The sequence below is a fragment of the Triturus cristatus genome, chromosome 4_1, assembly GCF_964204655.1.
Source record: "Triturus cristatus chromosome 4_1, aTriCri1.1, whole genome shotgun sequence".
In the NCBI taxonomy this organism is placed as follows: domain Eukaryota; kingdom Metazoa; phylum Chordata; class Amphibia; order Caudata; family Salamandridae; genus Triturus; species Triturus cristatus.
In genome coordinates this window covers 623,912,463-623,937,659 of record NC_140585.1, presented here as the reverse complement: position 1 = coordinate 623,937,659, position 25,197 = coordinate 623,912,463, and the positions used below count along the sequence as shown (strand labels likewise).

Sequence of the window (25,197 nt, the reverse complement as noted above, 5' to 3'; positions counted from 1 at the left end):
TGCACAATTCTCACAGTTGTTTTAAGTTCTTAATCCTGCCACAGTGGTCGTGTACTTGGTATGCATGCTGGATATTGCATTTTAGGTAAGTATTCAGTTCTGTAGTAGAAGCCGCATTACCTTCTCCTCCACAATTTAAAATCCATTGGGTTGCTAAAGGGGACAAGGCCAGCCCGCTGCTTCACTTTCACCTCACCAAACGGGTACGTTGTTCCACAGTGTGCCTCATGATCAATGCACATGGACCTGCTTCTCTGGCAGTGGGGTTGTCTTCGAGGCCAGAGCGGACCACAACATACTCCAATCGAAAGCTGCTCGCAGATTGAAGACACCGCACACAACGTTATATTTCACCCTTCTTTATTCGGCAGGCAGCAGCAAACTCAACCGAGTCCTTCCAGCAAAGACTTGCGCCAATTCATGCCATACGCATTTCGGAACAACTTCCCTTTGTCACTGACTTTGCATCAGGGGGATAGGAGCAGCGTGCACAATTCTCACAGGTGTTTTAAGTTCTTAATCCTGCCACACTGGGCGTGTACTTGCTATGCATGCTGGATATTGAAGTTCAGGTAAGTATTCAGTTCTGTAGTAGAAGCCGCATTGCCTTCTCTTCCACAATTCAAAATCCATCGGGTTGCTGAAGTGAACAAGGCCAGCCCACTGCTTCACTTGCGCCTCACCAAACGGGTACCTTGTTCCACAGTGTGCCTCACGATCAAGGCACATGGACCTGCTTCTCCGGCAGTGGGGTTGTCTTCGTGGCCAGAGCGGACCACAACATACTCCATTCGAAAGCTGTTCGCAGATTGAAGACACCACACACAACGTTATATTTCATCCTTCTTTATTCGGCAGGCAACAGCAAACTCAACCAAGTCCTTCCAGCAAAGTTGTGCGCCAATTCATTCCATACGCGTTTCGGAACAACTTCCCTTTGTCACTGGCTTGGCATCAGAAGGAAAGGAGCAGTGTGCACAATTCTCACAGGTGTTTTAAGTTCTTAATCCTGCCACAGTGGGCGTGTACTTGCTATGCATGCTGGATATTGCAGTTCAGGTAAGTATTCAGTTCTGCAGTAGAAGCCGCATTACCTTCTCCTCCACAATTCAAAATCCATCGGATTGCTGAAGGGACCACAGCCAGCCCGCTGCTGCACTCACGCCTCACCAAACGGGTAAGTTGTTTCACAGTGTGCCTCAGAATCAAGGCACATGGACCTGCAGTGGGGTTGTCTTTGTGGCCAGAGCGGACCACAACATACTCCAAGCAGGTCCAAAGAGCGCCAGAGAAAACAAAGTATTGAAAAGGCAGAAAATGAAGATTTGTTTGAAACCCAGTGCAACTTTAGGGGAAAAGTGAACATTGCCAATAAAGAGTATGTGGACCTTTATATGGAAATTTGGTAACAAGGGATAGAAATCCCCAATAGTCATGAGTATTCATATAAGAACTGTGGGTTATTTCCAGGAGCACTGACATTTTGTGTCACTAGAGGACTGATTTATGTGGCAAGGTTGACAAAAGTATGCAGCCTGAAAGCTAATTTTGCAGCATTATGAGTCACATTCTGTGACAGTATTGTCTAGTAACTATTTGTCATATTACAATTTTTATACAAAACGGGTTCAAACACTGTAAAAAACAGTATAAACATTCACCAGATCTCAAAGAAAATGTTACTAACCGACACAAAATCAGTGAGCCTTGGTTTGGGCCACATTAACTGCATTTTATTAAGACTCCCGAAGTAATATAGTTTGTGCAAAGCGTACAATTTGACATTCAGCAGAAAACAAGTCCGCATGTAAACTTAACATAATAAGAGGTATGCCACTTCCATTGTAAGCATCCCAGTTATTTTTTAGAACGGTCACTAATGACCTCCAGGACAAAGTATTTCCATTACCTTAAGAAACACACTAACAGAACAGTAATCTTAATTTGATGTGTATAATGCTAGAGTGCTGCTAGGAAGCACTGTGGTATTCATTTAATCAGTTGTTAAAAAGACAATTTCAAATGTTTGGTATTTTTTTGTACAGATGTTATGAAAACAGCATGTTTGGTCTAAAAGGAATTTGTGGAACTATGTAAGGTCTTTATACATTATTTAGAGGAATGCCCCTCCCCAGACTATAATAAGGTTATAGTAATGCTCTACAGGCTAAAGTTGCAATTCAAAAGCAAAGCAATAACTCATAGGTGTCATATCCCGATTGTAAGATCCCAGAAGCTGACTTGAAGACTTAAGGTCCTATGATGAGTACGGCCATCGTACCTGAGGTGGCAGTCCAAGCACTGCCACACTGCTGGCCCGCCTGTGGTATACCGAGTCGGACGTCCACAGGACTGCTGCGACTGCTGGGGATCCAGGATCCCGTGGTGGTCGTGCAGCAGTCATAGGCAGGAATATGCTGGCAGAGCTGCTGCAGCACCGCCAAGCATTTTACTAGTTGCCTCACCACTGGCCTTTTTTGGGCGGGGAGCTCGCCATGAAAAGGGTGGTGGAGAGGCAACTAAGGGGGGCCCTAACAGGAGCAGCATGGTGGCAGGAAAAATGGAGGACTCCAAAGTTGCCGTTTGGGCATCATTATGATTTGGGGGTCCATGCGCTGGAGGATTGTCAAATGTGTCGTGCACCTGCCCTCCAGATTAGGAGTTAAATCCTGGTCTGGAGGGCAGTGCTGCAGTGGTCTAATGGTGATGATCTGTTAGGCTTATAGGAGAGCCTAACATATAGACCACTGCTGTCAGAGCTCCAACTGCACATTCCTGCATGGCGTGGCATGCACCATGTTGTGCGCATGCCACTCCGTGCAGGAAAGAGGGTGCAATTCCAGGGGGACACAACATGTGCCCACTTGCATGCATCCAACAGACTCAAAGGTGGCAGGGGGCACTGCTAGAGCTGCCTTCGCTGCTTCTCCACCACCCTTTTCATGGCAGGCTCACTGCCATAAAAAGGGCGGTTAAGAGGCAACTCAGAATATGCTTGGTGTTGCCGCTGCTGCACTGCCAGATATGTTCCTACACCTGACTGCTGCGTGACCACTGCGGGATCCTGGAACTCCAGCGGTTGCAGCGGTCCGACCACCACACTCAAAATACTGCGGGCGGGCTCGCAGTGTGGCGGTTGTTGTACCGCCATGGCGTACTCGTAAAAGAGCCCTTAACCTCACCGTGGCATTGTTGTTGTGTTCAAGCCTTCGACACAATGTCATTTGACTGTTGAATGCACCTCTCTTTTCTTCAAAGATTTTTTATGGCTAATTCAGTGCATTGCTCTTAAAAGTATAAGGACAAGGAGAATTGGGAGATCCTGTATATAGTCTCCTGCTTCATATGAAAAATAACAATAAAGTATAATTTCAAAATCAATAAACCAGGCATCCAATTTAGAGGCCTGGATTCTTTCTAAAAACCAGAAGCATTATCTTGTGGAAGCAAGTGCCCTCACCCATCCAAAGGAAGCATGCTTCATAATTGGGCTTGCTCCACAGTGGGCTGGCTCTGCAAAGCCCAACGGCCCCATCAAGGATGCTCTTTGCTGGAGATCTTCTCAATTTCCCAAAGTAATATAGCCTTATAGCCCGCCGTAGCGTTAAAGGTCCAAGCCGAAGGCAAGTCGAAAGCTTCAAATCACCTGGCTTACTAGAGGACAGAATGTTCTAACAAATTAAGCAAAGGCTTTAGGGAGCGCGAGGGGATTGAAATCCCCTCAGGCTCCCTGAAGCCTTTGTTCGCAGCCACAGCTGTGAACAAAGAAGCATTTGCAATGTTGGAGCTCCGGGCTTATACCAGCCATTATAAGCCCGGAACGACTCCATTGTTTTCAATGGAGCTTCCAACGTTCCAATGTTCTAATACTGGGTATATGTTGTATGTCCCAGTAAAATGGTGGAAAGATTGGAGAAAGATCTGATCTAAAGTTGACTATAGATATTTCTAAGAAGATTTTTTAAAGCAACTGACAATATTGATGTCACGTAAAAAAGGTGAGGGAAACCTGGGGATATAATGATCCTGGCTTCTCCTTAATGGAAACGGTGTATTCCAATCAATAATGTGTAAGGACGGCATGTTTCATGCCTATACCATCAGGATAGATTGAGTGGCATTTCTTCAGGACCAAAAACGATATAGGTGGACCTAATCTTCACTCGGGGAGAGTAAGGATACTCTGCAGTGAGTGTTACCCCCTCACAGTGTTAGGTGTGTAGTGTAACTTACACTGAGATGTGCATGCTCTTGCAATTTGTGACCCTCCTTTAGTAAGGTCTGGGCCCTTTCTAGTTGTGGCTTCAGGAACTTTGCTGATGTAGAAGCAGTTGTCCATTCACCTACCCAACGTCCACGATCCCAGAAGCACTTGCTACTACAAGCTAATGCTTCTGGTGATCAGAAACATTTCAAGCCTCTAAATTGGATGCTTGGGTAATTGATTTTGGAATAGTATACCTTATTGTTATTTTAATTTAATTAATGCTCCAGGACTTTAATAATTGATGCACATCTCCTTTCTTTCTGAAAATGATAGCATCTGTCGGAGGGACGTAGGAATAACTCTTGCCTCGAATATGAGCTCGCCATTGATATCCTGTAAAGATCTTGTCGCTTGACACATGATCTAAAATCTATATGTTAGATATGACTCTCACTTGCTGCTCAGTGGAATACATGTTTTAACTTTAATAGGTAGTTAATTTTATGAACCGTAATGGAAATATTTTAGAAGTATTGCATGGAAACACATTTTTTAAGTTTTTATAAAAGATAATTGGTGTGTGTTACAAACACTCTGCACGTGTGAAGAAAAAATAGGGCAAATGCATCTGAACCTTCTTTCTGTATGCTAAATACAAAATAACACAAACAGTATTTTACAGTGGCAAACGTGGTACAAACCTATTTCCCTTGTTTATCAATACGATGTAGAGAAAATACAAGTTTCCATTTTTCAAATGAGAAAAACGACCCTATTCTTTTTTTTTTTGTTTCTTCCCAGAAAATGCAATAATTACAGAAATAAAATAGATCTATACAAATGCACAAGTCAGTATTATAAATGGTTCTTACATCTGTTCAGCCATATAGTTCCTTAAATAAATATACAACAACAAAAGAAGAAAAGAGGAATACGTTTAACCCAGTACAGTATTACTTATACGTTGCATACTATCCTAGAGCCAAATATTGGACATCGCTTGGAGGAGTTATACTCCCTACCTAGTCCAACAAAGGGACCCAAATTTGCCTGCCCCTTCTCCTCGCACTCCGGCGTTACATTTATACAATGCCATCTCTATGTTATATACGTGAAGCAGTCTGGCATACCAAGCTTGATATGTCGGAGGGTCAGCATCCTTCCATTTTAATGCAATCAGTAATTGGACTACCGCAGTTGCCATAAAACAAAAATATACCTGAGTTGGTTCTAAGTGTGCATTCTCATCACAGCCTAATAACATCATGGTTGATGAGACAGTCACATCCTTTCTTAAAACTTTATGCAAAAAGGTTTAAAACCCTTTTTTCAGCAGATTTAGTTTACTGCAGTTTTAAAACACATGGACCAGATCTATGAACCCTGCCCACACCTTGGGCAGTGATCATTTTGCCTTTTTCCCCAAGCAAACAGTTTTGCCGGGGTAAAGTACAAATTGAAAACTGTTTTGAAGTGTTGGGCCTTTAAGTTAGCAGAGAGAAACACTTTCTTGGAGAGTGTCAATGACCTGCTTATGTCCAAATCGTGATTCTCTAGCCTGCCCAAGCGATTTTGCGCGGATTGGCGTTTATCAGGATGGAGTATAAATCCTTGATTCAAGGTTGTTTATACAGAATACTTTCTAGCAGTGGAATCCGATTTGTACTAATAATATGTGATACGACGGGTCTAATTGTCTCCCTAATTTGGACATACTTAAAAAATTATCTAGAGTCAAAACTATACCACTCCTGAAGATCTACAAAAGAAATTATTCCATTCAGATCAATAACATCGACTATCCTACTGACTCCTGCCTGTTCCCAAAGTTTATCTATTCCATCATAGAGAGGGGCGAGAAATACTGGTGATCGCCACAGGAGCAGGTATCTCTGGAGCCTAGTAATTTCTAAAAGTTTGCATACTTTGTGCCAGACATTCCAAGCCACTCTAAGAGGCTTGAAACATGTTTTATTGCAGTAACTACCCTCCAACTGCCTCAGTAAAACCCCTGGTGCTGCACCACCTATGGCTAACTCAAACATTGAAGGGGGAATCTCGCTTTCCCAACCTTTTAAGCCTGTTTCTGCCCCCGTATTTGATTTCAACAGTATAGCCATTTGCTGTAAAGTTGTGGCCCAGTAATAATAAAGTAAGTTGGGAACCACCAACCCCCCCGATCTTGAGAAAGGGTCCAAAATTTCAATGATCGCCTGAACCATCTGATAATGCCAGATAAATTGGGAGAATATTCCGTCTAATTTCCTAAAGAAGGCAAGTTCTGGCTCTAGTGGGATACAACTGAATAAATATAAAACTTTCGGGAACATCGTCATTTTAAGAACATTGTTCCTTCCTAATATAGACAAATGTAAATTATCTATTCTTTTTAAGTCTCTACTAATCTTCTCCATGAGAGGAGCCAAATTGATTGCCATGTGGAGCCAACATCCGCCGAAATATCAATTTCGAGATAGGTAGCTACCTCAGTCCTACGTGGATCCTGGCAGATCATGATTTTAGTACAGACAATCCTAGTCTTCTCAGAGTTCAAACAGTATCCCGACTGCCTGCCGAATTCCAGGGCCAAGACTTTGATCCTCGCAATTGCGCCCATTGGGTCAGGGGTGACGGCAGCTGTGTCCTCAGCGTATGCTAACACCTTGGTACTATACCCTCAGACCACTATTGGTTTGATTGACTGATCTTGAATAATTGATCTAATAAGTGGATCTATATATAGCGCAAAAAGAATTGGTGAGCAAGGGCACCCCTGTCTGGTACCTTGAGCTACCAAAATCCTTTCGGACTCCCTACTCATCAAGTGAATCCTAGCATATGGCTCTTATGGCCGTTAACATGTGAGGTTCAAACCCATTAGATCTTAAATTGTCACATAAGTATACCCACTCAACCTGATCAAAAGCTTTTTGAGCATCAAGGAGGATCAGGGTCATCTGCTCCCCTGAGGCATCTGCTATGTCGAACAAGGACATTACCCGACGTATGTGATCCTTAGTCCCTCTCCCTGGTATGAATCCATGTTGCCATAGGCTCACCAAAGTGGCGATAATTTTAGAAGTCGGAGCGCGATGATCTTAGAATATAGTTTCTCATCGGTGTTAATCAGGGAGATGGGTCGATACAAGGCTGGGTCCTCAGCAACTTTCCATTTCTTCAAGAATACAATGATGTTGGTTTCTTGCCTGGATTGAGGTGGAATTCCCTTCTGATGTACGGCCAGGAACAGATCTAACAGGAGAGGGGTTAGTTCTGACTGGAGGGCTTTATAAACTTCCATCTGGATTCTATCAGGGCCAGCCGCCTTACCTGAGGCCATCACCTGGAGAGCCTTGGTAACTTCACTAATCAAAATATCTGCCTCTAGTTCCTGCCAGATAGGGGAATTCCCGGCATTTTCAGGCCCAGTGGCAACTGGAGATTCATCCCTAGTATGATAAAGGTCCCTATAAAACTCTGCGAATACGCTTCAAATATCTTGGGTTTCTGTGGCTAGGGTTGCATCTTTCCTTTTTAGCCTCAAGATATTAATTGCTGCTGCCCTTTGTCTTAACCGTAGTAGCAAATGTTTACCTGTAGCCCCTCAAACTCATAATTATCCATGGTATAAGTTTGAAAGGCTTCCGCCACTGATTTACTGTGAAATCCAATAATTTCTGCCATTATCCTTGTAACCTCTTGTTCAAGCTGAGTTTTTTGCTCTACCTGTGTTTGGGCAATGGCAGCCGTGTGTTCCTCCTCACACTTCAACAGTTGGTCTGTTAGTCAATATAATTCCTCTCTCTGCCTCTTCCTACGTTGTCCAACAAAACCAGCGATCTCCCCCTTAACCCCGCCTTAAACGTATCCCACACTATTTCTCTGGAGGCACTTAACCTATTTATATCAAAGAACTGTTGGGTCCATCCCCTAATATGCTCCATCAACCCCTCCGTAATCAGCAATTTCTTATCAAAGTTCCACTTTGTACAAGATCGTTCATGCCCCTGTACCATAATTTCCAGCATCAGAGGGTTGTTATCCAACAACACTTTTGGCAGCTTCCTGATATCAGCACCCTCTATAAGGGTGGCGGAAACAAAAAAGTAATCAAGCCTGACACATTTCCGATGAGAGCATGAGAAGTAAGTATAACCTGAATCACCTGGCTTCCTAGAGGACCAAATATCGACTAGTCCATGACTAGCGATCAGGACATCTAGGGCCATAAGTAGGTAAATTACATTTACCGATTCTTAAATACCGAATAATACAGATTCGGTATTTATGAATCGGTAAATGTAATGTAGGTAAAATATTACCGAATCGGTAAGTGTCGGTATTTTAGAATCGGTATTTACCGATTCGGTAATGGCAACTGGCTTCCCATTCATTCCTATGGGCCTGGAGGCCCATAGGAATGAATGGGAAGCCAGTTGCCATTACCGAATCGGTAAATACCGATTCGGTAATGGGGGAGGCATCATCATGGGTGGCAGGGTGTCACATTGACACCCTGTTGCACCCCTGATTCGTGCATGTGTGCACATGTGGCACACATACATGCCCTAAGGGCATGTATGTCTGCCACATTGCACACTTCAAAGTGCGCAAAAATGCTTTTTTTACAGCTAATCGTCATTTACCACCAACTTTTAGTTGGTGGTAAATAACGAATCCCCACACCTACCACACACTCCTCCTACATATCATTTCAGGATTCGGTATTTACCGAATCGGTAAAATTACCAATTCGGTAATTTTCCCGATTCGGTAAATTACCGAATCCTGAAATGTGTCCCCTACATACCAAAAGCCTAAATACCGGTCGGTAACGGGATTTTTACTGAAAATCGGCTGTTACCGACCGGTATTAGGCTTCCTACATATGGCCCCTAGTGCTTTAAACACCTGTGGCTTCCTCCCCCGATATTCTTTAATAAACGGGCCACTTGCATCCATGTGAATATTGAAGTCCCCACAAATAATAAGGGGAGAGGGCCACAAGGCTAACTCTAGCTCTAGTTCCTCTAGCATACAGGGGTCGTCTCCATTTGACCCGTAAACCGTACATACTGTTGGTCCACTTGATAATGAGACTATTGCCCTGCGGCCCCATTTATCTGATAATGTTCGTTTTAAGGGTGGCAATCGATTAGAAACGTGAATTGCAACACCTCTGGTCGTGGTGGTCTGGGAAAAGCAGCTTACCTGTGTGTACCCTGGAATTACGTTGAGCCCTCTCTTCTGGCACGGGAAGTGAGTTTCTTGTTGGCAGATTATATCTGCCCCCAGGGATCTAAGTACCTCACTTACCCTGCCTCTCTTCCCCCTATCATTTAAGCCTCCAACATTTTTACAGAGCAAATAGTTAGCCTACCCATTGCTAAAACCTTTCAGGCACCCAAGTTGATTATCATACCGTTTTACATTACACACGCTTTTTCCTACCTCCTTCCTTAAACTACACCAAACACTCTGCTTTTATGGGTTTATTCTCCCCCCTTCCACCCTACATCTCCCCGCTCCACCACACCTCCTCTTGCCACCCATCCCACACTCTGCGCCCTCCCCCACCCCACCCTGCCCCCCCATTCAGAGGAAAAACAGACCTGAGCCGGTCTGTGAAGGATGAAAGGTGGTGCCCCTCCCAAGTGGTGGGCTAAATTGTGCATATATGTGTTTATCTGGTAACCCCATACCCCAGGAGTTGTCTCAAGACAGTAATAGCTAATGCAATGTGAACATTTAAATTCCCTTCCCTATTTTTTATTTATCTTTGTTTTATTTATATATATTCACTTAAAAAACCATAGGTTTCACACATGTTATAGTTAGGTGGATATTTCACTCGTAAAAAACCAATGAAATTCCACCGTTATAGTTAGTTCAGATAACTATAACTCGCGCGCCCGCAATCCTCTGCTCATGACGTCACATATTACATCACTCATGACATGGTCAGTGGCATCACTCTTGACATCACTGATGACATCATCCTTGTGATAGTGTGGCGGTCGCGCGAATTCTAGTTATCTGAACTAACTACAACGGTGGAATTTCATTGTTTTTTTACGAGTGAAATATCCACCTAACTATAACATGTGTGAAACCTATGGTTTTTTAAGTGAATTTGCAAGGTTTTTTAAATGCTAATTCCTAACTATAACGTGTGTGAAACCTATGGTTTTTTCAGTGAATTTGTACGGTTTTTTAAATGCTAAGTTATGTATGTAATATTATTTTTTTTATATATTTATTTTTTAATAAACTACGTATTAAAAATTAATATATATTTTTTTAATGGTTTTTCACCATGCGTGCACGGTGCGTGCACCCCCGCGATTTAAAAAAAATAAAATTTAAATGTTTTTTTCTGCCTTCGGGATCCTTCAGGGACCCCCTGACAAAGGCTAGGGGATCAGGAACTCTCTACCCTGCCCCCTTTTCACATTCGCCACCTTCCTTTTCTATTCTCGCACTGAAAACAAACAAAATGGCGGCCGACACTTCCTGATTTCGACCGATTCGAACGTGGACTGACATGTAACAACCAATCAGAATTACGCTCGCGCACGTTAGGGTGCGCGCACGGTGCGCGCCTATAGATATGTATGTGCTTTTAAATGCAATTTTCTCAGGAACTACTGAACAGATTGACTCCATATATGCAAAAGGCACATCCCTGACCTGAGGACTACCTCTCTGCCAAATTTCAAGTAATTCTGTTCAGCCGTTCGGGCTGTACCTTCGACTAAAGGTCCTATGGGAAAATGCATGGGGAAAATGTGTTTTGGGACCCCCATTTTTTCTCAGCCCCTGCTTGACGGATCCCCCCGAGACTTTCAGGGTAGGAGCTGAGCGGAGCGCCCCATTAGTTTTGAAAATTTCGCGAAGATTCATCAACCGGCGCCAAAGTTATTCAAAATAGAATTTTGAGATTTCCTATGGAAACACGGTCCTAACTATAACTATCTACTGGCGACCGCCAGTAGATAATGTGTGTGTGTGTGTGTGTATATATATATGTATGTATGTGTGTGTATATATATATATTCACTTAAAAAACCATAGGTTTCACACATGTTATAGTTAGCTGGACATTTCACTCGTAAAAAACCATTGAAATTCCCCTGTTATAGTTAGTTCAGATAACTATAACTCGCGCGACCGCAATCCACTGCTGATGACGTCACATATTACATCACTCATGACATGGTCAGTGGCATCACTCATGACATCACTGATGACATCATCCTTGTGATAGAGTGGCGGTCGCGCGAGTTATAGTTATCTGAACTAACTATAACGGGGGAATTTCAATGGTTTTTTATGAGTGAAATGTCCAGCTAACTATAACATGTGTGAAACCTATGTTTTTTTTAAGTGAATTTGCAAGGTTTTTTAAATGATAATTTCTAACTATAACATGTGTGAAACCTATGGTTTTTTAAGTGAATTTGTAAGGTGTTTTAAATGCTAAGTTATGTATGTTTTATTATATTTTTTATATATTTATTTTACAATAAGCTACCTATGTATATAGTTATAGATTGACTGTATCCTGTAATATAGAATGGCTCGTTTAATATGTTTTTTTAAAAGGATTTTCACAGTGCGCGCACGGTGCGCGCACCCCGCGATTTTTTGAAAAAAAATCAAATGTTTTTTTCAACCTTCGGGGTCCTTCAGGGACCCCCTGACAAAGGCTAGGAGGTCAGGAACTCTCTACCCTGCCCCCTTTTCACGTTCTCCACCTTTCTTTTTCACTGTCACACACAAAACACACAAAATGGTGGCCGACACTTCCTGATTTCGACCGATTCGAATGTTGACTGACATGTAACCACCAATCAGAATTACGCTCGCGCACGTAATGGTGCGCGCACCGTGCGCGCACGGTGCGCGCTTATAGATATTTATGTGCTTTTAAATGCAATTTTCTCAGGAACTACTGAACAGATTGACACCATATATGCAAAAGGCACATGCCTGACCTGAGGACTACCTCTTTGCCAAATTTCAAGTCATTCTGTTCAGCCGTTCGGGCTGTACCTTCGACTAAAGGTCCTATGGGAAAATGCATGGGGAAAATGTGTTTTGGGACCCCCCTTTCTTCTCAGCCCCCGCTTGACGAATCACCCCGAGACTTTCAGGGTCGGAGATGAGCGGAGCGCCCCATTAGTTTTGAAAATTTCGCGAGGATTCGTCAACCGGCGCCAAAGTTATTCAAAATAGAATTTTCAGATTTCCTATGGAAACACGGTCCTAACTATAACTATCTACTGGCGACCGCCAGTAGATAATATATATATATATATATATATATATATATATATATATATATATATATATATATATATATATATATATATAAATATATATATATATATATTCCCTTTCATTGTTTTTTCTTATCCCCTCCCTTACTTTAATTCCCTTTTCTTTCTAGGCCGAGCATGTTTGTTCATAAAGCTAATCCTTCATAAATTACATGGGTATTCCTCACCCTGGATTAAATTCTGCCTATCAGTGCCTGTCAACCCACGTTAGGGGACCTTAGTGCACCCCTGGTTCCGCATAGAGTCATTTACCCAGATAAAAAAAAACAATACATATTTCAACCTGGTCTTACAGTCATAGAGTCATATCCCGCCTTTGGTTAAGAACTCTTTTGCCTTGATCTCGGATGCGAAGATTCTGGTGTGATCACCCCAGATTACTTTCAGCTGAGTCAAAGGTTAAATCATTTGTCGTAAATGCCATCGACGTTCGACTGTGATAGGAGAAGAATGAGAACCCATCTCCAGAACGCTGAGCCTCAGGTCTAGCTTTTTCGAATATATTCTGTCTTAGCAGAAAATTTCCAAAATACAACAGAAGTGCTCGTGGTTTGGCGTCTGGGTTGACTGGTTGCCGAAGTGTGAACTCAATGCGCCCTTCGAATTTCATGGGACCAGTTCCAGCTTTGAAGTTCCGGGAAGGAGTTTTGCAGCAACTGGACAATGTACATACGTGCGTGCGAGCCCTCTTTCACTTCAGGGATTCCCAAAAATTGCTGATTATTTCATCTCTGACAGTTTTCATTGTCCTCGAGCTTCCACTGAATGTCTATTAGTTGAGCCTCATGAGCTTCTGCTTGGCCCTTGGTGCTGGCTATATCTATTTCGAGGGTAGCTGTTCTTGTCTCAAGGTCCGTCATCCGGTCACTGATGGTGTTGCAGGTTTTAGCTATTTTCCTTACTGCCCCCTGTAGTTTACGAGCTGCGGTCTGTGATCGTCTGCTTTTCTGGCGAGCTTTGTCACGTTGTGCAACTACACACTGCAAAATAGTATCCAATGTAGGAGGAATTGAGGGCTGACTGTCGACGGGGGTCTTATTGTTGTCCCCAACATGTTGTTCCCCAGGGGAGTAGTCCCACTTTTAGTCCCTATGCCTCTGGTTGTCTGTTCTGCCCACTCTGGTGTGCATCTTCCGGGTTGTCGCGATGGAATCCATGCCGCTGGTGCCTGGTAAACTCTCCATCTCACTTGATTCTGAGTTGGACCCTGACCCTACATCTGACCAGGTGGCATCCCACAGGGAGAAGAAGAAGTCATTAGCCTCTGAGTCCATCCCTTTCACTGCGTGCACCTGATGTCTTGGAGTTTCCATCTTGTTTTTGCTTTACCAGTAGCTCCAGGCTAGGAATTGTTGACTCGGGCTCCCCTGCTGGTCCAATATGCCCTTTGTTGGGGCCTTACTAGTATCCTTAACCTTAGTTTTTGGGCCGCCTTTAACATAAGATCAGTTTGAGCAGATTTCTGCCCCCAAATCTGTACTTGAGAAGGTAGCTCTGCAGAAGCCTCTTTGCTATTGCTATCCACCTCCTCTGGATACACTTCATTGTTCACTTCCACTGCCGACTCCCACTTCAGACTGCATTTGTACTGCCAAAGTAATCTCCCCAGTCCCAGACTCATCTGGGAGATCTATACGTTGTCCCCTCAAAGTCTCGTCCTCCTCGGGCTCCCCAGACTCCCCACTGCCCAGTACGGTCTTATCAGTCTGTGTGGAGCACTGACCGCCTACCTGAGCCTGGGTGTCAGTCTGCTGCAGTGTTTCCATGGTCGAGCTTGAGCACCGAGGCACTGGTCCGGTGCAGCTGGGGCTGCGCGATAGCGCTCCTCCCCTTCCTGTCTGGGTTACTCTCGATCTGGGTCTTCTGCGGCTTCCTGACTGTATTGAGAAAGGGGCTGCGTCCACCGCAATCGTCTGGTAGGATGTTTGGGGACAGCCTGTTTAATGGCGCCTCTTCCTCTCGCCATCGACTTTGGCCCCGTTACGGCCGCTGGTCTGCCCAAGACACACCGACCTGAAGCGAGGAAAAGCTGCTTATCAAGGCACCTTCACCCTGCTATTAACAATTCGGCCTGTTTCACCACTGCTGCGATCCAAGGTAAAGCCCAACAAAGTTCTACAAAACTTCTGGTCTGCTGGGGTTTTGTCATAGTCCAGCTCTAGCTTTCATATAGAATTTATTGCTGCCACCTTGTTGGGAGCCACCTAAGGCTGATTCATCGGCCACCATCTTGCTCCTCTCATAAGATGGCCCTATTCTTCTGTTAAAAGTAGAGTTTATTTTTTATTGTGGATGTGTCAACAACAATACACAGTCAGCCTTCTTTCTAAGTTTTCTTTTCAGAAATATTAGTCATTATGGTGTATTAGTTTTTCTTCCGTTTAATTTCTTTAGTACAGCAAAGATCCGCAGAGCCATACATACACAAAATAGAATCACAATACTATCTATTGTGTTAAGAAAACATTAACATTTTTCACAAGATGATGGTTAACTTTGATTGTGAACCCCTAATTAGAAAAATTACTTCACCAGTTATTTTATTAATTGATTGACTGTAAATCAAGGGACCCGGGCACCCCACTGTATCTCAAGCAAGGCTCTAAGGAAAAAACATGCATCACATATTGAACCCAAAAATAACACAATTACAAATCCTAACTTTGAAATTAAATCTATGACAGCTCCCATGGTTTTCAAAGCATAGATATATTAAAATTAATTGAACAAACATGAAATGCAGGTAACAGAATTGTGTGCATATAAAACTGCCTTAAACCCATTTTGGCCATTGACTACCTGTTTTCACATACAATATTTAGTACATGCAATGTGCCTTATAATTTTCATAGCTCTTCTCACCAATCATATTTTTCAGCCATTCCTTCACAGCAGAATGTGATCTTTGTAACGAAACATCTTGTTTGTAACTATCCATTATGGTTGTTGACATGCATGATAGTTTTTTTAATATATAAATAATTCCAGAGCTTTATTTATGGGTCATCTCCTTCTCTTCTGTTCCTATTAAAGTATTCACCTAGCTGAATATTTTTGATTTATTAAAATTAGTCAGTATTGTATTAGACTCAGAACGAACATGTGAGCTTCATATAAAAGGTTGCACTGGAGTTGCTCAATTTAATCAATGTTCCTAGCATACTTGAACATTGATATTGGACAGTCAATTCCAGGTTCAGCTGCCATCTTGATGGGGCAGCTAACAGTTGGCAGAGAAGCATCTGGTCTCTTCATGTCGATAATTTTGTCAATTGCTTTATGGATCCAGTGAAGCGCCGTTAATGATCATCTTGCTTTCCAAAGCAATCCACTGCCGCAGTGGACTTTGTGACCTTCGAGTTCTGCTTGGCAATAGTACCCATAGCGGGCCTGCGCTTTCACTCTGCGTTGTTGTTGGCGGCCTGACTCCTCAGGAACTGATTTGGAGGCCGCATCATCCCACCCTGGGCCTTAGCCAGCGGATTAATGGCAGCCAAATAACTGCCAATTCTCAGGTGTGAAACTGCCGGAAACACTTCCTTCCACTGGAGATGTCGAACACCAGCACGGGGAAGCCTACAGCCAGGTGGTAACAAGCCCCTCAGGAAGCGAGGCAACATGCTGCCATTATGGGCAGCGAGAAGACCATGAACCTGAATCACATGATCCTCACCAATATCCTACCCTCGCCATACTTCAAGGTGCAACTCTACAAGCTGAAGATCTACCATGAGGTAGTGGACGGGATTTATTTCAAGGTTATACATGTAGAACCCTGGGAAAAGAGGAGCAGGAAAACAGAAGGCCAGACAGCAAAATGCGGAGGGGTGCATGATGTCGGAACTGGAGGGATAGTCTCAACTTTTTTCTGCCTATTATACAAGCTTTTCACTTTAAAAATCATGTGCTAACAAGTGATAGGCCCCATCACACATACTGATTCTCCCTATTTTAGAGCTCTAGTATTTATGTATATACGGTATAACCAGCCACCTACAGATTTATGGGATTGGTATGTAGACTTCCTTGATGATGAAGAGGACCAAGATGAATAGGCTGGTGGAGGCTGTATTATGTCTATATGGGTAATTCTTTGCACTTTTCTAACAAAACTTGAGTGGATTTCCACCTTGTTCCCAAGAATTCCTGTACCTGTTCAAAAACAGATTGACCAGCTTGTAAAAACAAAGCGTAGACAAATCAAGGGGGGGCAAAGAAGAAGCTGAAGAAACTAAGCGACATACAGAACGAAGACGATCAAGATCTACAAAAAGGTCTTTGAGTTCTACAATGTTCCCAATAAACTCAAGAAATAGGAGTCACCATCGTGAAGGACATGGGAGGTCCACTAGCTTTGATAATGAACTAGAACGAGAGGGAGAATGGCAGCAAGCAGAAAGTGAAACGAAAGATAAGCCAAACTCCTGAAGTGCTGAACTTTGGTTGGACCGCAGGCACAGAAGTCGCAGCCGTAACCATGAACGAAAGTTCGATCATCGTGATAAGGAGAAAGAAATGAAAGAGACTGGTGAAGAGACCGCGATTATGAAAAGGGAAATGAGCAAGAGAGAGATGTCGAAAAATCTACAGATAATGAAAGTCAATAGAGAAGAAAAGTAGAAGTGAAGAGAGATGATATCAAGATGAGAAAGATTACAGGAAGCATTGAGATGACAAAAAGGATATGAGAAGAGAAAGAAGACACAGTAGGAGTCGAAGTAGAGATAAAAAGCTGAAGAGCAGTAGCCCAAGTAAGAATGCCTGTAGGCATAGCAGAAGTAGAAGCAAAGAAAAATCAAATAAGCAAAAAAATGGCAATAGAGAGCGGTCTAAACACAGTAGTAGTGAATGTAGGGGCAGAACTGACACTTTTGAAATTCCCAGAAACGTGAACATAGTGAGAGCAAAGAAAGGCTTCCTAAGCGGAGTAGAAGCAAGAATTAGTCCCACAAACGGATCACAGTGATGGGGAGGACCTTTCATATAAGCATGATCGCAGAAGGAGTCGAACTCCAGAAAGAGTGAGCCAGGAAAAGCAGAGTAGACACAAAGATAAGGTTCTGACTGCTTATTAATAGATCACATTGAATCCCACAGGTTTTTGATTGCGACTTTCATAATTCCATCCTTGCCCTTCCACATAAAGTCAAGTTATTTGCAGTAGTTACAGTCATAGCCTGCAGATTTGTAATTCAGATTGTGTGTAGGGAAGTCCCTTTGTAATTCCTTTTAATACATTGTTCATTAAACCCAAGCTATTTTTGATATCGGACTGTTGTACAGAATTGGATGAAAATAATAATGTTTGTGAAAGATTCTCAGATAAGTAAGAACAATCTGAGGATAAAAACAGGGGTTCTAATATGCACCCTCTGCATTAGACCATTATTTAACAGGCTCTTATGAAAACTTATTTTTAGACTCCATGATTACTCTGATCAGTATATACTGAACAGGAAAGATTTTACCACCAAGTGGAAATACCCCTAGACAGTAGCTTTGATGGTAAACTAGGACAATCAATTTGACCAAAGGAGCAAGAAAAAGGTAATAGATGCTATAAATAATCTAGATTTATTATGCTAAACATTCCTCTCCACCAGGAAGTGAGGGGCTATAATATTATTAATAGTTCAGTAATTTGCTCAAACCCCATTTGGTTAGGTATTTGGGAACCAAGTGTAAGAAATTGGGTTATTGGTTGAGGGGGTGGAAGCTGCACTCAGGCATCAACCACAGTCATTGCCAGGGTGAACCACAACATCAATCCTCAACAACTCCATCGACTCAGCCCCATTTGCAGACACCTGTACACAAGCAACCGTCATGCCCCTGCTAAAAAAAAACAACCGCTTACCCAGCCATGGTTACCAACTACAGACCAATCTCCCTTCTACCATTTGATGATTTGATAGAAAAGGCGGGATCAGAGCAGGATTAAGAGTATCAGGTGGAAATCAGCAGCCACTCCCCCATGGCCTGCGGAGCACTCCGCCTGAGGCAAGTTTACCATGGACAGCAGTGGGACCCACTAATGTGCAGTGGAGTAAGGGTGGGCTATACATGCAGAGTATGTGTGGACTTAGCAAGTGTGTGCCCTGCACACATGTTAGCCTTCCATAAAAAAATAAATTTAAAAAATCGTCTGAAATCAACAAAAAAATTACGCATGCAACCAATTTGTTTGGGTCCAGTCCCCATCTCTCGTATTAAGCAGCCATTAATGTTTCTATTTCTCTAGGGAACTTTTTGTCCCTAAATACAAGAGATAGCAAGGACTCTGCAAGGGCTACCAAATGACAAGTGAAGCAGAGTAGGCTCTACAATGGGGTTCCCGTACTTCATGCTAACCTGCTAATAGTGCTCGAGTGATGACATTTGTGGCACATATTAAAGGTCTTCCATGACTGTTCGAAGCATGCACTAGGCTACCATCAATGGCGCGACTGTCAAATTTGACACGCCATCTTGAAAATCAGGTTTTACCCCTTTTTAAATGCATGGGCATTACAGCTGTGCTTGTGCATTAGTTATTACAAAATGCATAAGCATTCCAAAGAGTACATAGTGATGTTTACACTGGCCACGTACTTTCTGCATCACAGCCTTTGAATGCATTTTCAATACTGAACCAACAGCCGCCCATTGCTACTAGGTATGAATCGTCACATTACACACAGGGTAATAAAAGCAAAGAAGAGTATATATCATCCCAATCAGTGTTTTATTCTTTAGTCCTTGAGAATAAGAAGCAATTTTATTTGGCAAATGTCGACTTGTCTATAGTTCATTTCACAAAGCGAATTTAGTAGGCTTTTGTAGTGCTTCGATTCAGACATAAGCAGCGTTGCTGATAAATCCCAGTGTTTTTGGAAGATTAGCAGAGTTTGATAAATGACTGCATCTTATCCTTTTGCCAGAAGGACTCACTTTGCATAATGTTCAAGTAAACACGATGTCGGGTGCATGATAATAACACTAATGTTAGCTTGAAGTCTCATGAATGCATATCCATGTTTTTTAATGATAAAGTGCTCGGTATAGAATTGTGTTGCTCTCTCGTGCTGATATGTTGTTCAAGACTGGTTCCATGATATACATTTATTTATTTAAATGTTGTATAAGGCACTACATGCAGCCTAGGCCACTTCAGAGTGCTGAGGAAAAGGTCAAGTTCCAGATGCAGATACTGGACTGGCCAAGGCTGACTCGTGCTAGATGCTCCCCAGCACTGCATCTGTTGCTGCAGCTGGATGTACTGTTTGCATATGTGAAAAAACACATCAGCCAATTTGCATGATGTGATTGCGTGTCATTTCATATACGTTTGACTCCAACGTGCCAGGAATCCTACAAGATTTGGTATTACACTGCCTAAGACCGAACTCGCCCTTCACCACTAGGACCTTCGTGACCTCACTGACCTGATACATGCTCAATGGCTTTCCTTTTTCATGAACCAGCAGGTTTCTTGCACCGCCCTTAACGAACCTACAGAAAGTCTCCAGTCAACCCCACCAGACTGCAAAGTCCTCTGAATCTAGCCTGCAAAATCACCCAATGTCCCTTACACTGATCCTTCTTACTTCTAGGGGGTTTGATATCTATCCTTTCCTGCTCCACCTAACTGGCCTTCACTTGAATTACTACAGTATGATCTGCAATCCTCTTAGACACTGACATCTCACTAACCCGTAAAGCCCAGTGGAAAGTAAACATTCATGCACAGGCAAAAAACTTCTCCTCCCAAACTGAATGACAGACCTCTGCCACAACCCCAACATACTTTCCAAAACCATGGAGGAGATGTCTTACCTTTGAGAAAGTTATGCACCTTCCCCACTATGAGATCATCGTTTGCACTATTAACCCGATTGGGAGCCTGCCATTAGCCAGAAATGTCAATGCAGCTAGTCCAGAAGCCACCCTATGACGTCACTAACCCTTTCTCGAAAACCCAACCTACAAATATTGTGATAATAAATGCCTGGCGCACCTTCAGGACTCTACCAGTCCCTGTTCAGCCCCAAATTTCAACTGAAATATGTAATTTCTTCATAACGCTGTTGTCAAAATGTCATGACTACAAAAATATTGATGATAATAAAGGATTACAATCCTATCAAGCTTCAAAATGATGTTTACTAAAATACAATTTTTGTGTTTTAATACATTGAATTGTATTTTTAATTAATTAGATATGCCTTTGCAAACTTTAAATGTAATTATGTTTAAAGAATATTGTAGTATTGTCAAATTATTTATTGGATGTTTTTGGTTTGTTATGGAATTGTGTGGGTGTTCTTTTTAAAAAAAATGTTTTATTTAAACCAATGAATTTGATATTTTTTGTTGTTTATTAGCATACTTGTTAAATACATATTTAAATTAACTATTACATTTTTATTTCAGAGTGTGGGATTAGTGGGGGCATGGATGGATGTTTTATCAATTAAATAGGATTTAATATTCATGTATTATTTATAAATGTATATGTATTTGTGTATGTTGGACTTAGCCATTTTTACAGGGTCATCCTGAACCTTTTGCCTTCCTCCTAGCCTTTTTTCTGGCACAGTGTTGGTGGTTTTAGCCCTCTGGGTGCTTTAGCACTGCTGTCCAGTGTAAAGTGTGTGTGCTCTCTGTGGTACACATGGTAAGATTGGTCTACACCTGTTTGGCATATTTAATTTACATGTCAATCCCCAGTAAAGTATACCCGGGCCAGTAAATTAAATGCTACTGGTGGGCTTGCAGCACTGCTTGCGCCACCCACCAAAGTAGCCTTTCAAACCTGTCTCAGGCCTCTGCCATTGCAGGGCCTGTGCGCGCAGTGTTGCTGCCACTGTGACGTGGCACCTAAAGTGGGTGCCACATCTGTGACCTCCTTTTTACTGCATGTCAGTCACCCCTAAATTAGGCCCTAGCCAGCCCTATGGGCAAGGTGCGTTGTAGGTAAAAGGTAGGACATGTCCCTTAAGTGGGTGATATGTCCTGGTAGTGATAAACAGCCATTTTGGTTTCTCACTGCTGTGAGGCTGCCCTCACATAGGAAAGCATAGGGGATTCCCTGATAAGTGTTTCAGTGGTAATTCCTGATATGAGAGGAGCAGCGTGGTCAAGTTTGGTATGTTTGGAATAGTAATAATAAAGGCTGAGCAATGGTGTGCGCAGATTTATTATCACTATTTTAGAAATGCCACTTTTAGAAGTTGGCATTTCTGTGTGCTATGTGTCTGCCTGCCTGATGCATATTGCATTCTGGCTCTGGAGTGACAGGGGCTGGAGAGGTGTGTGACTCCAGGGAGGGCAGGGTGAGTCAGCGCTAGGCTAGGCTGAATGGAAGATCTGCATTTGGAGTAGTGGGAGGAGTAGTCCCCTGACCCTGAATGGGTCTGTGTCTGCCTGGTGAATGCTGGCTCCGCCCTCCCATGGTGTGTCTAATGATCGAGCCCCCACCTGACAAAGGAGGGTGTGAGCACTGTACACAAAGTGACCCACTACCCCCCAGAGCCAGTTGAGACTGGTTCCCCAAACCCTGTGCCAGGGCAGAACAAAGGAAAATGTAGTATATATACTGGGGCTGTGACCTCATGTTTTTGTGCTGTTAGGGTGCTGCTAGTGCTTACTTGGACTTGCGGCCAGCAGGCTGCCAGACTGCCAGGAGGAACCGCTGCTGGGGATTGATCTGCTGACCAGGTAGCCCAGCGTGCTGGCCTGCCTGCTGTTACTTTGCCCAGCTTTACTTTTTGGGTTCTGGACTGTTTTCCAGATCGAGTGAGGAGTGCTGCTTTGCTGCATTCCAGTGCCCCTAAGGAAAGGGGCTCCTGCATGCCCAAAGTGCTTCGTAGGCACTTCACAATTGTGACCCCATATGCTCTGAGGAGAGGAGGAGATCTTGCCCACTCAAAGCGCACCGCACGCGCTGCCCATAGAAGCCTGAGAAGGAGGGCTCCTGCAGCAGGAACGGCGTGAGCAGCCGCCTCGTGAAAGCCATAAGTCAGGCGATGTCGGGGAGAGCCTGACCCCAGGAGGGGCCAGCAGGAGCAGCCAATCTTCTCCAAGGCGGCAGGAAGTCAGGCGAGCTTGATCCTGCTTGTAGGCGGGGCTCCCATGATCGGAGAGAGCCCCGCATGCTGCCAAGCCTGAGAGCGAGTCCCGGAAAGCAGGAGTTCCGGCGTGCTGGTGTCTGGCATGGGCGGAGCCCCGCATGGCCACAACTGAAGACGGGGACCTCGCTCCGTGTTCCCCTGGCCGTGGAAGTTATTGCCGATAGGGGAGCGGGGTCCACAAAGAGCCCCGGTGAGTGGGGCTCATAGCGGGCATTGGATTGCCAGTGCTGACTTTGTTTTGGCTACATTGTGGTGCAGAGGGCGGCATCGGAAGGGCACCATTGAAAAGGGGCTCCCTAGGCACTGTTAGTGCCAAGTGCTTGGTCATTTTTCACAGACGCACCGCAAGAGTGCGGGCAGCTGCACCAAAGGAGCAGTTGTATTTAGAAGTCCCTAAGTGGGGCATCCAAGGCACGGTGGTGCCAAGGCTAAAGTTTCTACAGCTTCAACGCGAGAGACTGGGCAGCTGCAATGATGGGGCATTTCTTTTGTTTTTCAAGGAAGGGTTTAGATACACCCCACACTCTCAGTACATTGCGCACATTAGTTTCGCTGCCAAGGCAGCTGGAGGGCCAGTTGGAAGGCCCTATAAGTGTGAGCACTGACTTGTGGGACAGTGGGTCTGGGGTCATCATTGTGATATTGGTAGGGCGTAAGGCCCTACAGAGATTGCATAATGCGTTTATGCCTAATGAGATTGCACAATGTGTTTATGCCTAATGAAATTGCATAATGTGTTAATGCCTAATGTGATAATGCTGAGTTCGTTATTTTACCAGTAGTTACTGGTTGTGTTATTACTCGTGCTTTCTAATGGTCCTGACCATGGCCCGATTGGCCCGGTCATGTATACAATCCCCTGTAAATTATTACGTGGTGCCCGTTGGCACAGTGTGTATGTGTGGTTATGATCTAATGTATTTATGATAATACAAAGGCTATTTTTTTTTATATAACCTTGTGTGGAGTTCCTTTTGTAGTGTGCCTAGTGTGTTGTCTTGCGCAAACGCTTTTCACATTGTCTCTGGGATAAGCCTGTCTGCTCGTGCCAAGCTACCAAGGGGGTGAGCAGGGGTTATCTTCAGCGTGTAACTCCCTTGCCCTGACTAGAGTGGTGGTTTCTGCCTGGCTTAGGCGCATGCCCTAGCCAACCAGAAATCCCATTTCTAACAGTTTACATAATTAATAATTACATTAATTAATACATTTCAATCTCCACTTCTGTGGTTTATTGGCAAATGTTGTTGTGACGCAACAGTTACACATAAAAGTGCCCGTACAGACACGCAGTGCATTTCAGCTCTTCCCCAAGAGCTGTGATCACTTATGGCCCGCCATTTTGCAAGTCAATGTTTTTCAATTTGTGACGGTATAAACATAGAAAAAACAACATTTTCTTTCATAGTCTTTTCTCTAACAATTACACGCTGTAGGTATTCATCCATTCTGGGAACCATGGATGCCTGGTCTTCCCACCAGCCCATCAGAAGATTTGTGTAGCAGAGGAGAAGCAGGTGCCCACAGTGGGTTCTTGGATTTGTAAACAGTTTCTGATAAAAAAATATATATATATATTTTCCTCCAGACAATTTTTTATCATGGTATGTTGTTATGTTCCAACAGGTTTAAGGGCCTAGCCCTTTAAACGAACTCACTCGCACCTAGGCCATCCTTATGTTTAATGCTTATGTATAAAGGTTGGACATCAAGTGTCACTAATGTGCATGATGTGTCCCAAGAGATATGGCTCATCTTTTTTTAGAAAGTCTTTACTATCCTGAAGGTATGGAGGCAGAGGTTCCACAAATTAAAACAGAACAAGCTCAATGTAAATTGATGTTCTTTCCAATAGGCTTCCAATGGTGAACACAATGGGTCCACTTGGTGGCCTTGTCTTTCCAGGTGGTCAGGTGAATGTGATATGTAAATATCAGGTTTTTATGATATTTCTTTTCAATTTGTTGGTAGCACTCTGTATTGTTCAGTTGCTAGTATGCCTCCTGCATGTACAACTGTTTTCCCCATAGAACCATACATACCTGCTTTGTGAGAAGTTTTGTTAAAATCTTTATTTATCACTTTTAATCCTTAACCAGGAAATACAGTGCAATTCTAAACAACTCAGCTCAGTCTGTGGTCTGCAAATCAAAGGGTATGCATCTATAAGTCATTTCAGGAAAACACATCTATGTGTTCTCCATGGGAGCGCAGGGCAAAGCAGATGGCGCTATGGGAGGGAAAGACAGAGTAAAGGAGAGAAAATAATAGAAGACTGAATGCCCCCTAGACCTTACAAGATCCAACAGCCAGGCTCTCTCTCACTCTACTGCTGTGTGGCATCATTAGACTTGAAGTGTTGTTCACATCCTCAGCACTCATGCCTATCCCCCATTTTCTGAATGACTATTTGACTATACATTAATCATCGCCTCTGAGACAGATAGTCTCAGACAGTCGTGCAAGCATCCCCTCTTAGAACTCCATATCTCTCTCCACATTTCCACCCATTCACACTTAGGGCCGATTATGAACTCGT

At 43.4% G+C, this 25,197-nt stretch overlaps 1 protein-coding gene and 1 pseudogene across 4 annotated transcripts in view; both read left to right on the top strand.

Annotated features, from left to right (window-relative positions):
• The window catches only part of LOC146855304 (uncharacterized), a 38,800-nt pseudogene extending 21,307 nt beyond the window's left edge, over positions 1 to 17,493 (top strand).
• LOC146855301 (synaptotagmin-1) overlaps positions 1 to 25,197 on the top strand; it is a 4,118,085-nt gene that overhangs the window by 2,579,110 nt on the left and 1,513,778 nt on the right. The window lies entirely within an intron of this gene.